General features: G+C 37.4%; 1 long non-coding RNA gene across 2 annotated transcripts; it reads left to right on the forward strand.

The window, feature by feature from the left end:
• Positions 1-9,652: 9,652 nt before the first annotated feature.
• LOC126381150 (uncharacterized) lies at positions 9,653-11,268 on the forward strand. 2 transcript variants are annotated; one of them, XR_007568695.1, is made up of 7 exons: positions 9,653-9,909; positions 9,996-10,130; positions 10,218-10,352; positions 10,437-10,571; positions 10,673-10,806; positions 10,896-11,022; positions 11,127-11,268. It is a non-coding gene; the product is annotated as an uncharacterized LOC126381150 (long non-coding RNA). The 2 variants fall into 2 exon arrangements; XR_007568696.1 differs by lacking the exon at positions 9,996-10,130 and having other exon boundaries at positions 9,664-9,909.
• The last annotated feature ends 4,432 nt before the right edge of the window (positions 11,269-15,700 follow it).

The following is a 15,700-nucleotide window of genomic DNA, read 5'->3' on the forward strand; positions in this document are numbered from 1 at the left end:
GAAAATTATAACATTCATGCGAAAGATCCATGTTTAAAGACAGTTCAGGCGGTGCAAATGCAAAACGGCAAATTTCTTACGCGGAGAATGCGGGGTGAGCTCGTCGCGCGTCTATTTTGGGTCGCGCCGAACAGAGGTGAACAGTTCTTTTTAAGACTTCTTTTAAGTGTTTACCCTTGTCGTAGTTTCGCGGATTTACTTCAAATTGGAGGTCCAAATTGCACAACTTTTCAAGAAGCTGCCAAATTCGTAGGACTTGCGGACGACGCAGTCGAATATGAACGGGCTATGGAAGAAGCTTCCACTTTTTTAACCGGACCACGACTTCGTAGCTTTTTTGTAACGCTGGCTGTTAATGGTGCCTCAGTGGCGTCACTGTGGAACACGTATAAACGTCAATTGGCCGAAGATTTCCTTTACAGGGTGCCAGATGACGAAGAAAACGCGTTTAACATGTGCCTCATTCAAATAGATAGAATGCTACGCAGACACGGAACTTCGTTAATAGAACAAGGTTTGCCGGAAGTAGTTTACAGGTCAACGGAGTTGGATAGGGAACGCACTGAATATGATTTAGATAGTTTGAAATCATACGTAGAAGAGTGGTTGCCACAGTTATCTCCCGATCAACGTGCCGTATTCGATTACGTGGAAAAGCTTTGCGTTGATAGTGTTTACCGAGAATCCAACAACTGTGCGATTTTTATCGATGGCCCCGCCGGCACCGGAAAAACGCTTTTATTGAAGGTCATAACTGCATATATCCGCGGTAACCTTAAAGGTATAGTTTTAACCTGTGCATCGTCTGCAATTGCTGCTCAAAATTACACAAACGGAATGACGGCTCATTCCTTGTTTAGATTTCCTTTACATCTATTAGATGATAGCGGATACTGGAACATCTCAAATGGTACTCAAAGAGCTGAATTGATTTACAATTCTAATCTCATTGTGTATGATGAAGCGCCGATGGCTCATAAATACCTTATAAATTTATTAAATAGATCATTGCAGGATTTGATGAGGTCAGACAAAATTTTTGGTTCTAAAATAATTATTTTTGCAGGAGATTTTCGTCAAATTCCTCCTGTAGTCCCAGAAGCACGAACGAATTTTGATATATTAAACGCGTCACTAAAAACTTCTCCTATTTGGAAACAGTTGAAAAAATTTAGTTTGGTAACTTCACAGAGATGTAAGGATGACGCACAGTATGCAGAATTTCTTTTAAAACTGGGTTCAAATTCATTACCTACTCATAGGTTAGAAACAAATAATAATGATTTGCAATTAGTCCAACTTGAATCCATTGATTATGTTACTGAATTAGAAGATTTAATTGATTTTGTATTTCCAGAAGTTACCCTTACTGAGCCAGGCGTATGCTCCTTCAGAGCGATTCTATGCACCCGTAACGATGCAGTTAGAGAAATTAATGCCGTTATTTTAGACAAACTACCAGGAGAAGTATTACATTTTTATGCCATAGACAAAGTTTTAAGCGACAACGCTGATCAAGTATATTTTAGTCCTGAATTTTTACATACACTTCGACCACAAGGTGTTCCAGATTTCGACTTACAATTAAAATTAGAATGTGTTTGTGTAATCACGCGTAATCTTAGTTTCGCGGACGGCTTAGTAAATGGCACCAAAGTAATAGTCGTTGAAACATCTCCATATATTATTAAAGTTCGGAAACAAGGTGAACTAGGAGATTATTTGATCCCTCGAATTCTTTTTAAAGCGCCTATAGAACATAACAGCCCTTACGAGATGTGTCGCCGTCAATTCCCATTGCAGGTGTGTTATGCAATGACCATTCACAAGAGCCAGGGTCAAACGATTAGTCGCGTTGGGGTCGATCTTAGATCTGACATGTTTAGTCACGGTCAACTGTATGTAGCTTTAGGTCGCGTTCGCGAAAGACGTGACATAAAAGTACTACTACCCAGGCACCGAATTGTAAATGACCAACCTTTCTCGAATAACGTTATCATATCAGAACTTTTAAGTTTAACGTAACTTTATTAGGGTGGCACTTCTTGAAAAGACTGAACAGTTCATCTCTGTTATTAAGCTTATTGGGTTTTTTTAGATCGGTTAAATCATGTGCTGAAATTATCGTATATTGCGAATTATTTATTATTATTTATATTCATTCTATCTTGTTTTTTCTTCTTTTCGTATAATTTAACGATAAAACTGACTTTAACAAGCTTGCACTCGATTTGATGATGGTTACATTGAATTTCAAAGCTAGGTTTACCATTTTATTAGTCACAATCACTGAATTAAAATATGTGTTAATCAATTGGCAATGTGTGCATGCCCTTCCCAGCCGTTAACGCTGTGGAGGCTCATCTTTAGGGGACGAGAGAACGGGCGTGAAGTGAACTGGCAGGATGAACACTTGGCTGCGGGTGCGACCGGTGCATGGGAGTGAAGTAGAGCTGGCTGGAAGATGGAGGCAGGTATCACTCGATTGCTTTAGCTGAGTTCCACTCAGATCAAGTAAGCTGTCATATGGATGAATGTCGCAGGTTGGAATGATCCGGAGTAGAACTGTCGGTGTCGTTCCCATCGTCGTAGGCATTTTCGGTGGATTTTGTAGGTCGATCAACAATGGTTGCGTGAGTTTTAGCTGTCAAGCTGCTATGCCGTGCTAGCCGATTCTTGCGATCTGGGATACAAGGGATGGACGTATCCTGTGGAATGATCGTGTCAGCGAAGGTTTGAATGTCGCTTAGGACTGGAAAGGAGGGAGTACGGAAACTGTAATCAGTATTCAGGATCTCGCTGTACATGGACAATGTTTAGTTTAGGTGTATTAAAGTGGTAATTGTTCGAAGTTATTTGAAAAGAATTCTGTTTCAGTGTTTAAGCGCTAAAACTGTTTGTTTTTTGTAAGCAAACGTATGATTTATTGATCTTCATTTTTTACTTTATAACGCTAACGCTATACAAATGATTTTGTTACCAAATTTAAGTGCGTATATAAACAATAAATTAATACTAAAATATTTCGATGAAGACACCAATGATGTTTATTGATACATTTTTCTCCTAAGTGCTACTTTCTCAACTTAAAGCAATAAGTTATGCAGTAATTATACTTCTACGAGTATATTTAAACAAATCATCATTCAAAAGCATTTTACCCAAAACTTAACTTACATTAAGTAAAATTTATCTTTGTCATTTTAGTCACTTATTTTTTTATCATTCACTAAGCAGTAAGCAAAATATACACTTCTCATCAAAAAAATCGAAACACTTCCGTTTTCATTGTTTCTGTCCGAATTTAACACAAAAAAGAATTCATACGATGAAAAAAAAATACATAAATGTATAGCTGGCAGTTTGGCCATTACAGTAATAAGCGAAAATTCTAAATTCAAAATTAGAATTTCATTTGTTTATCTTATAAACGAAATGAATCACTGTTTTGAGACAAATGTGTGTTTAGGGTTGGAGTACATTTAGCGTTTAAAAACTAAAAATTGGCGCCTATCCTTAAACTTTTTGTTTTTTATTTCAATACTGTGACTTTGGGACGTCTGAAAAAAGGTTTTTTTTTCTAAAACGTATGGATACTTCGCCCACAGAAGCCGCCCAAGTTGTGGCATTGCTGGATTCTGGCCTTAGTCAGCGTGTTGTGGCTGCAAGACTGCATCTAAGCCTGTCATCTGTTCATAGAGTCTATAAACGTTATCGGGAGACTGGTTTGTTCACGCGCCGTTCAGGATCTGGCAGGAATCGGGTCACTTCTGAGCGAGATGATCGATTTATTGTAACAACTTCTTTAAGAAATCGACGCCTTAACGCTTTTCAACTGCAGCAGCGGCTTCGTGTTGTACGAAGGGTGGCTATAAGTGACTCTACAATTAGAAGAAGGTTGAAGGATCGTGGACTGGTACCGCATAAGCCAGCAAATGGGCCGAAATTAACTGCAGACCATCGAAGAGCGCGCCTTAACTTTGCACGTGAGCACCTAAATTGGTCATACCTACAGAACCGCCACCATAGCTGACCTTTTCTTCAATGCAGCATTGTGCATAGCGTTCTCCGTCTCTTCTGTAGACCTTGTTCCTTCCGTCGTTACCATACAGCATAATTTTACACTCATCAGAAAAGAGAACTTTGCTCCACTGTAGGTATGACCAATTTAGGTGCTCACGTGCAAAGTTAAGGCGCGCTCTTCGATGGTCTGCAGTTAATTTCGGCCCATTTGCTGGCTTATGCGGTACCAGTCCACGATCCTTCAACCTTCTTCTAATTGTAGAGTCACTTACAGCCACCCTTCGTACAACACGAAGCCGCTGCTGCAGTTGAAAAGCGTTAAGGCGTCGATTTCTTAAAGAAGTTGTTACAATAAATCGATCATCTCGCTCAGAAGTGACCCGATTCCTGCCAGATCCTGAACGGCGCGTGAACAAACCAGTCTCCCGATAACGTTTATAGACTCTATGAACAGATGACAGGCTTAGATGCAGTCTTGCAGCCACAACACGCTGACTAAGGCCAGAATCCAGCAATGCCACAACTTGGGCGGCTTCTGTGGGCGAAGTATCCATACGTTTTAGAAAAAAAACCTTTTTTCAGACGTCCCAAAGTCACACTATTGAAATAAAAAACAAAAAGTTTAAGGATAGGCGCCAATTTTTAGTTTTTAAACGCTAAATGTACTCCAACCCTAAACACACATTTGTCTCAAAACAGTGATTCATTTCGTTTATAAGATAAACAAATGAAATTCTAATTTTGAATTTAGAATTTTCGCTTATTACTGTAATGGCCAAACTGCCAGCTATACATTTATGTATTTTTTTTCATCGTATGAATTCTTTTTTGTGTTAAATTCGGACAGAAACAATGAAAACGGAAGTGTTTCGATTTTTTTGATGAGAAGTGTATTTACTAAAATAATAAAAAAAAAATACGATATTCATGGTAAGTTGGATTAGCTATTTTATAACACAAACGACTTGATATTTTCATTCATTAATTCAGGAAAATAAATGTACAATGAAAAATAAGTTTTTATAACCGATTAAATTTGTGTAATGTGTAGTTTTACTCATCAATATAGTAAAAAATTATAATTTGCATTCAAATTGTACTAAAGAATATTTTATACTAGCGTATTTTAGTAACTTAAGTTAGAATTAAGTAAACAAACAAAAAAAATATAAATATAAGGAACATATAAGGAAAAAAAAGGAAGGCCTTAAAATAATAAATATAAGGAAGAAAGAAAACTCCGGATCCGGATCTATTTACTCATCATCAAGGAAACTTTAAGAAATAACATTACTTCAAATGTCTGCTCGAAGAAAGATTCAGAAACTTAAACAATTGCCAAGCTGGAAATCGATTAATGAGTACACATAAACGCTACATAGTAAAACTCGCGTGTCCTGTGATGGATACAGTATATTATACATTAGCATTCAATGGTGTATGAATCGTCATCGTCATTGTGTCAGCAAAGACGCATCATCAATTGCACAGATTTGTGGCTACAAATATATAAATGAAAAGTGTTATTTAGAACATTATTTATTGTGTTGTGCAATAAAATAAGTCAGTAATTACCTGTATCCGGCAGTGCGAACAATTTCATTCATAAACATGGGTAAATATGACGACTGTCAGATGGGCTAAACATGAAAAAAAGTCCTTAAACAAAATCCCATTGTTTCGCTATTGTGTTTGAAAATCTAAGCCACAGGAGGATATTAAGTACACCATGCTTTACCTTTAATGGCGTATGTAAAAATAATTAAGCCTATAATCAACAAAGAATGTTCTATACCATCTTAAGCAAATTCAAAAACAAATTTGATCATGTTAATTTCTGGCCTCCCACAAGCGGGTCTCACCAGTATTGACAGAAGAATGATCACTCATCGATACAAAACATACATAAAGTAATTAATACATGTATACAGGCTAAATAAAGTGAAATTGCTAGAAAATACCTGCTACTTGGAAAAACAACAATTGGAGAAGAAAGCACTACCTAACAACGTGGAACTTTGATATTCAAATTTTCAAATAAAATATGGCTAAAACAAAAAAAAATACTTAAAAATTGAAAGGTAAAAGAAAACGCCTTTATTTAAAAAAATAGAAAGCGAGTCATATTTTATATATTCTGGTAAAATTGTACAGTTTTAAATGTTACCAAATACACCAAATGTTATTAGAAATGAAAGTAACTGCAAATATGTAGTTTAATTCATACAGTCATAACCAACAAACTACCTACGTAATATTTTAAGATAATAGTTTTTTTAAAGTCTACATTCGTTATTTATTTACTTATAATGACGTAAATAACAAACAAATATGCTTGTTATTAATTTGCATACACCTACAGTAAATCCAACTTACCATGAATATACATACAATAATATATAATATAATATACATAGTAAGTGCAGAATAAAAACTTAGGGATTACATGGTTTTATGTTTTCCAGTGGATCTGGTTAGAGCTATGTCACGCTAAATTGTGTTCTTTGCATTTCTTCTTACAATACTTTTCAATAGAACACTGTTTCGCATGAGACGGTTCCTCAAAAAACATAATATCGTGTATGAGCTAAACAAAAACTTAGGTTTTATATGGTTTTATGTTTTCCAGTGGATCTGGTTAGAGCTATGTCACGCTAAATTGTGTTCTTTGCATTTCTTCTTACAATACTTTTCAATAGAACACTGTTTCGCATGAGACGGTTCCTCAAAAAACATAATATCGTGTATGAGCTAAACTAAAACTTAGGTTTTATATGGTTTTATGTTTTCCAGTGGATCTGGTTAGAGCTATGTCACGCTAAATGGCGTTCTTTGCATTTCTTCTTACAATACTTTTCAATAGAACACTGTTTCGCATGAGACGGTTCCTCAAAAAACATAATATCGTGTATGAGCTAAACAAAAACTTAGGTTTTATATGGTTTTATGTTTTCCAGTGGATCTGGTTAGAGCTATGTCACGCTAAATGGTGTTCTTTGCATTTCTTCTTACAATACTTTTCAATAGAACACTGTTTCGCATGAGACGGTTCCTCAAAAAACATAATATCGTGTATGAGCTAAACAAAAACTTAGGTTTTATATGGTTTTATGTTTTCCAGTGGGTCTGGTTAGAGCTATGTCACGCTAAATGGTGTTCTTTGCATTTCTTCTTACAATACTTTTCAATAGAACACTGTTTCGCATGAGACGGTTCCTCAAAAAACATAATATCGTGTATGAGCTAAACAAAAACTTAGGTTTTATATGGTTTTATGTTTTCCAGTGGATCTGGTTAGAGCTATGTCACGCTAAATGGTGTTCTTTGCATTTCTTCTTACAATACTTTTCAATAGAACACTGTTTCGCATGAGACGGTTCCTCAAAAAACATAATATCGTGTATGAGCTAAACTAAAACTTAGGTTTTACATGGTTTTATGTTTTCCAGTGGATCTGGTTAGAGCTATGTCACGCTAAATTGTGTTCTTTGCATTTCTTCTTACAATACTTTTCAATAGAACACTGTTTCGCATGAGACGGTTCCTCAAAAAACATAATATCGTGTATGAGCTAAACTAAAACTTAGGGTTTTACATGGTTTTATGTTTTCCAGTGGATCTGGTTAGAGCTATGTCACGCTAAATTGTGTTCTTTGCATTTCTTCTTACAATACTTTTCAATAGAACACTGTTTCGCATGAGACGGTTCCTCAAAAAACATAATATCGTGTATGAGCTAAACTAAAACTTAGGTTTTACATGGTTTTATGTTTTCCAGTGGATCTGGTTAGAGCTATGTCACGCTAAATTGTGTTCTTTGCATTTCTTCTTACAATACTTTTCAATAGAACACTGTTTCGCATGAGACGGTTCCTCAAAAAACATAATATCGTGTATGAGCTAAACTAAAACTTAGGGTTTTACATGGTTTTATGTTTTCCAGTGGATCTGGTTAGAGCTATGTCACGCTAAATTGTGTTCTTTGCATTTCTTCTTACAATACTTTTCAATAGAACACTGTTTCGCATGAGACGGTTCCTCAAAAAACATAATATCGTGTATGAGCTAAACTAAAACTTAGGTTTTACATGGTTTTATGTTTTCCAGTGGATCTGGTTAGAGCTATGTCACGCTAAATTGTGTTCTTTGCATTTCTTCTTACAATACTTTTCAATAGAACACTGTTTCGCATGACACGGTTCCTCAAAAAACATAATATCGTGTATGAGCTAAACTAAAACTTAGGGTTTTACATGGTTTTATGTTTTCCAGTGGATCTGGTTAGAGCTATGTCACGCTAAATTGTGTTCTTTGCATTTCTTCTTACAATACTTTTCAATAGAACACTGTTTCGCATGACACGGTTCCTCAAAAAACATAATATCGTGTATGAGCTAAACAAAAACTTAGGGTTTTACATGGTTTTATGTTTTCCAGTGGATCTGGTTAGAGCCATGTCACGCTAAATAGCATTCTTGTCATTTCTTCTTTCCATCCTTTATATTATATTAAATAATATTTCATACGGTATTATTTCGTTCTTTAATTTAATGTGTTTTTAGTGCTTCTGAATGTGATTTTGTTTTAAATACTTAGCTTATTAGCATTCATCAGTATCCAAGAATTCATCATACCACTGCTAATCAATAAACAAACATCGGTCTTAGCGTTTAAATACCGAAAAAATACCTGCCTGTTCATTTATTAGTTGTTTCATTAAACAGGAATTTGCATATCGATCGTTTTCAATTAACTTCGAACAGTTACAACTACACGTAAACTGAGCATGTAGTCTATTTACAGCAAGATCGTGACCGCTGACTGCAGCTCTCCTTCTCCCTCCATTTCACTCCCAACCGACATTTTCACCTTTGCTGATATGATTACTCCACAGGATACCTCCATCCCCTGCATACCTGGTCGCTAGATTCGGCTGGCACGTCATATCGGTTTGACAGCCAACTCACGTAACTATTGTTGATCGACCCACAGTCCACTGAAGTGCCTACGATGAAGGGAACAACATGGACAGTTCTACTCCGAATTACTCCAACCCATGCGATGTTCATCCATGCGACAACCCACCTGATCTGAGTGGAACTTAACTGAAGCAAGAGAGTGATGCCTAATTCCATCTGCCAACTAGCTCCACTTCTCTCCCGTGCACCAGTCGCACCCACACCGACGTGTTCATCTTGCCAGTTTTCCTCACACCCGTCCACTTGTCTCTTGAAGATTGGCGTCCACAACACCAACGGTTGGTTAGGTCATGCAAGCATTGTTACAATTGATAAAAACACATATTTTCATTTAGTGAATGTGATAACCTGTACTAATAATTTGGTCAACTTAGCGATGATAACTCAATGTAAGTATTAACAAACTCGGTACGTGTTTGTTATTGTCAATAATATCTTTAAATTATACAACTCGCTTATGTTTGACAATTACTGAGTAATTGCTTTGCTTATTGCATGCTAATTGCTGAAAATTGCTTTTTATTTTAAATTCCTTAGCTAAAAATTGCTTTTTCTTTCACATTTCTCTGCTTATTGAATGACTATTGCTAACTCATTAGATAGAACCTACTTCTCATATAAGTAGGTGGATGCGGCCTCGATTAGCGGGGGAACCACATGAAAAAAAGCGAGCTACTGGGTGTACCTCCTGGGTAGTTTGGAAATCACCTAAGATATATATGTATATATTTATAAATAAAAGTTAATATATATAAATTAACATTATTTTTTTTTAACAGGAAATGCACAATGCTAAAAACTGCGTAGGAGATTTTAATACAATAGTACTACCAAGCCTGATGTTGGCCGCTATTTCAATGAATGCAGCAGTGTCACAGCTAGCAATCAAAAGTAACAAGATATTGAGGTACGTTAAATGACGATTACGACCACTTTGGCAAAAACGTATCGCTATAGACTAAGGAAAAAAAATAATATATATTTTATTTACAGGAAATGCAGATGGCAATAAACTGTGTAGGAGTTCATGATTGCAATAGAATAAAATCGACCAAGCCTGAAGTCAGCAGCCCCTTCAATGAATGCAGCAGTGTGACAGCCAGCAATCAAAAGTTACAAGATACCGAGGTACGTTTCATGACGACCACGACTATTTTGGCAAAAACGTATCGCTATAGACTAAGGAAAAAAAATATATATATATTTTATTTATAGGAAATGCAGATGGCAATAAACTGTGTAGGAGTTCATGATTGCAATAGAATAAAATCGACCAAGCCTGAAGTCAGCAGCCCCTTCAATGAATGCAGCAGTGTGACAGCCAACAATCAAAAGTTACAAGATATCGAGGTACGTTTCATGACGACCACGACTATTTTGACAAAAACGTATCGCTATCGACTAAGGAAAATAAATTATATATTTTATTTACAGGAAATGCAGAAGGCAAAAAACTGCGTAGGAGATCATTAATACAAAAGTATTATATAAACCAAACCTGATGTTGCCAGCTCCTTCAATGAATGCAGCAGTGTGACAGCCAACAATCAAAAGTAACAAGATATCGAGGTACGTTACATGACGACCACAACTATTTTTGCAAAAACGTATTGCTATCGACTAAGGAAAATAAATTACATATAATATTTAATTATATGTTTTATTTACAGGAAATGCAGAAGGCAAAAAACTGCGTAGGAGATCATTAAACAATAGTATTATATAAACCAAACCTGATGTTGGCCGCGCATTCAAAGAATGCAGCAGTGTGACAGCCAGCAATCAAAAGTAACAAGATGTCGAGGTACGTTACATGACGATCACGACCACTTTGGCATAAACGTATCGCTATAGACTAAGGATAAAAATGTAATATATATATTTTATTCACAGGAAATGCAGAGTATAATAAACTGTGTAGGAGATTATGATTGCAATAGAATAAAATCGACCAAGCCTGAAGTCCTTCAATGCACGCAGCAGTGTGACAGCCAGCAATCAAAAGTTACAAGATATCGAGGTACGTTACATGACGACCACGACCACTTTGGCAAAAACGCATCGCTATCGACTAAGAAAAGGATATTATACCTATACGAATTAATATTATTTTATTTTTAACAGGAAATACAGAAGGCAAAGAAGCAGATGTCATCAAAGAAGATCTTTGTTCCTGCAATGTTTCCGCAGACGATACAACCAACAGAGCGAAGTGGAAGGAAAAGACTCGGAATAAAGACCCCACCACCATATGGGAACAATGCAAGAGAGAGAGAGAGAATATAATGTTATATTTTTATTTTTTGATAACATAAAATAAACCAACAATATCCTACACATTTTTTTTATTTCTTTTTGTGTCTGTCTTAATAGTTATTACAAATCTGTGATGCGAAACAAACTATACGAAAACGTCAATCCACATACAACGCCCGCGAAGCTGCTTTAGCAGCGAGCGCACTTAGCACCATCTAGTTATTATTATACTATATATAGCTACAAACCCATGTACTGACTGACTGACTGACTCACTGACTCACTGACAGGGTTGTTCTCCCAGAAGGAGCGTCGGGGGGTAAAAATAATGTATGAGAAAAGTGATCGGGACCTCCCGGTGAGTATGGGAAAACTTCCAGATCTTGGAAAACTGCTCCGCATCAGGGAGACACCCTACGGCCTGGAAAAACTATCGCACCTGGATCGATTCTTTTTTCACAAAACCTATTTAATTCTTAGTCAAATCCTATGGCCGGTGAAAAAAAATCAAAATGGCGGAAAAACAAGATGGCCGCCATACAAAATTTTGTTTTTTCAGAAAATGCATCGGGAGTAAAAACTGTGTATGGAGATGTAATCGGAACGTCTTGTGGAGTATGAAAACACTTCTCTATCTTCAAAATCTGCTCCGCATCAGGGAGACACCCTACGGCCTGGCAAAACTATAAAACCTGGAGCAATTTTTCTTTCGCGAAACATATTTAAATCTTGGTCAAATCCAATCCCTGGTGAAAAAAAACCAAAATGGCGGAAAAACAAGATGGCCGCCATACAAAATTTTCGTTTTTCCTGAAAATGCCTCGAGGGTAAAAATGATGTATAGGGATGTGATCGGATCGTCATGTTGAGTATTTCAGTACTGCTCGATCTTGAAAAACTGCTCCGCATCAGGGAGACACCCTACGGCCTGGCAAAACTATAAAACCTAGAGCAATATTTTTTTCACGAAACCTATTTAAATCTTGGTCAAATTCAATCCCCGGTGAAAAAAAACCAAAATGGCGGAAAAACAAGATGGCCGCCATACGAAATTTTCGTTTTTCCCGAAAATGCCTCGGGGGTAAAAATGATGTATGAGGAATATGATCGAAACATCATGTTGAGTATGGAAATACTTTTCGATCTTCGAAAGCTGCTCCGCATCAGGGAGACACCCTACAGCCTGGCGAAACTATCGCACCTGGAACTTTTTTGTTTTCACGAAGCCTATTAAAGTCTTGGTCAAATTTTATCGCCAGTGAAAAAAAACAAAATGGCCGAAAAACAAGATGGCCGCCATACAATTTTTTTTTTCCAGAAAATGTCTCAGAGGTAAAAATGATGTATTGGTGTGTGATCGGAACGCCATCTTGGAAAACTGCTCCGCATCAGGGGTCACCCTACGGCCTGGCAAAACTATAGCACCTAGAACTTTTTTGATTTCACGAGACCTATTTAAATCTTGGTCAAATTTTATCCCCGGTGAAAAAAAAAAAAATGGCCGAAAAACAAGATGGCCGCCATACAAATTTTTGTTTTTCCAGAAAATGTCTCAGAGGTAAAAATGATGTATAGGGGTGTGATCGGAACGTCATCTTGGAAAACTGCTCCGCATCAGGGAGACACCCTACGGCCTGGCGCAACTATCGCACCTAGAACGATTCTTTTTCCACAAAACCTACTTAATTCCTGGTCAAATTCAATCACTGTTGAAAAAAAATCAAAATGGCGGAAAAACAAGATGGCCGCCATACAAAATTTTATTTTTCCACAAAATGTCTCGTGGGTAAAAACTGTGTATGGTGATGTAATCGGAACGTATTGGTAAGTATGGAAATACTTCTCGATCTTGAAAACCTGCTCCGCATCAGAGAGACACCCTACGGCCTGGCAAAACTATCACACGTGGTACTTTTTTGTTTTCACGAAATCTATTTAAATCTTGGTCAAATTCAATCACCGTTGAAAAAAAATCAAAATGGCGGAAAAACAAGATGGCTGCCATACAAAATTTTCGTTTTTCCCGAAAATGCCTCGAAGGTAAAAATTATGTATAGGGATGTGATCGGATCGTCATGTTGAGTATTTTAATACTGCTCGATCTTGAAAAACTGCTCCGCATCAGGGAGACACCCTACGGCCTGGCAAAACTATAAAACCTGGAGCAATATTTTTTTCACAAAACCTATTTAAATCTTGGTCCAATTTTATCGCCGGTAAAAAAAAAACAAAATGGCGGAAAACTAAGATGGCCGCCATACAAAATTTTCGTTTTTCTCGAAAATGCCTCGGGGGTGAATATGATGTATGAGGGATGTGATCAAAATGTCATGTTGAGTATGGAAATACTTCCCGACCTTCAAAAACTGCTCTGCATCAGGGAGACACCCTACGGCCTGGCAAATCTATCGCACCTGGAACTTTTTTGTTTTCACGAAACCTATTTAAATCTTGGTCAAATTTTATCGCCGGTGAAAAAAAAACAAAATGGCCGAAAAACAAGATGGCCGCCATATAAATTTTTGTTTTTCATGAAAATGTCTCGGGTGTAAAAATGATGTACAGGGGTGTGATCGGAACGTCATCTTGGAAAACTGCTCCGCATCAGGGAGACACGCTACGGCCTGGCAAAACTATAGCACCTAGAACTTTTTTGATTTCACGAAAACAAGATGGCCGCCATACAAAGCTTCGAACTAATACAGGACACGCGAGCAGCTTGCTGCGAGCGAACCACGCGAAATCTAGTTATATTATATATAGCTACAAACCCATGTACCTATTGACTGACTGACTGACTCACTGACAGGGTTGTTCTCCCAGAAGGAGCTTCGGGGGGTAAAAATGATGTATGGGGGGTGTGATCGGGACCTCCCGGTGAGTATGGGAAAACTTCCAGATCTTGGAAAACTGCTCCGCATCAGGGAGACACCCAACAGTCTGGCGAAACTATCGCACCTGGAACGATTCTTTTTTCACAAAACCTTATTAAATCTTGGTCAAATTCTATTGTGGGTGAAAAAAAAATCAAAATGGCGGAAAAACAAGATGGCCGCCATACAAAATATTGTTTTCCCAGAAAATGTCTCGTGGGTAAAAACTGTGTATGGGGGTGTAATCGGAAGGTCACGTGAAGTACGAAAATGCTTCTTCATCTTCAAAAACTGCTCCGCATCAGGGAGACACCCTACGGCCTGGTGAAACTATCGCACGTGGTACTTTTTAGTTTTCACCATACCTATTTAAATCTTGGTCAAATTTAACTGCCGGTGAAAAAAAATCAAAATGGCGAACAATCAAGATGGCCGCCATACAAATTTTTCTTTTTTCCTAAAAATGCCTCGGGGGTAAAAATGATGTATGGGAATGTAATCGAAGTGTCTTTTCAAGTATGGAAATACTTCTTGATCTTCAGAAACTTCTCCGCATCAGGGAGACACCCTACGGCCTGGCAAACCTATCGCACTTGGAACTTTTTTGTTTTCACGAAATCTACTTAAATCTTAGTCAAATTCAATCATCATCATCAATCATCAATTTAAGAGCCACGCTCTTGTCGGTTGTTGTGTCAAATTCAATCACTGTTGAAAAAAAATCAAAATGGCGGAAAAACAAGATGGCCGCCATTCAAAAATTTTCGTTTTTCCCGAAAATGCATCGGGGGTAAATATGATGTATAGGAAGTGTGATCAAAACGTCAAGTTGAATATGGAAATACTTCCAGGTTTTCGAAAACTGCTCCGCATTAGGGAGACACCCTACGGCCTGGCGAAACAATCGCACCTGGAACTTTTTTGTTTTCACGAAACCTATTTAAATCTTGGTCAAATTTTATCGCCAGTGAAAAAAAAAAAAACAAATTGGCCGAAAAACAAGATGGCCGCCATATAAATTTTTATTTTTTCAGAAAATGTCTCGGGTGTAAAAATAATGTATAGGGGTGTGATCGGAACGTCATCTTGGAAAACTGCTCCGCATCAGGGAGACACCCTACGGCCTGGCAAAACAATAGCGCCTAGAACTTTTTTGATTTCACGAGACCTATTTAAGTCTTGGTCAAATTCTATCGCGGTAAAAAAATGGCGGGAAAAAGCTTCAAACTAATACAGGACACGCGAGCAGCTTGCTGCGAGCGAACCACGCGACATCTAGTTATTATTATTATTATATTATTATATTATATATAGCTGCAAACCCACTGACTGACTGACTGACTCACTCACTGACATAATTGTTCTCCCAGAAGGAGGGTCGGGGGGTGAAAATGATGTATGGGGGGTGTGATCGGGACCTCCCGGTGAGTATGGGAAAACTTCCAGATCTTGAAAAACTGCTCCGCATCAGGGAGACGCCCTACAGTCTGGCGAAACTATCACACCTGGATCGATTCTTTTTTCACAAAACCTATTTAAATCTTGGTCAAATTTTATTGTGGGTGAAAA

Source organism: Pectinophora gossypiella, unplaced genomic scaffold (assembly GCF_024362695.1).
Source record: "Pectinophora gossypiella unplaced genomic scaffold, ilPecGoss1.1 Pgos_37, whole genome shotgun sequence".
NCBI lineage: Eukaryota > Metazoa > Arthropoda > Insecta > Lepidoptera > Gelechiidae > Pectinophora > Pectinophora gossypiella.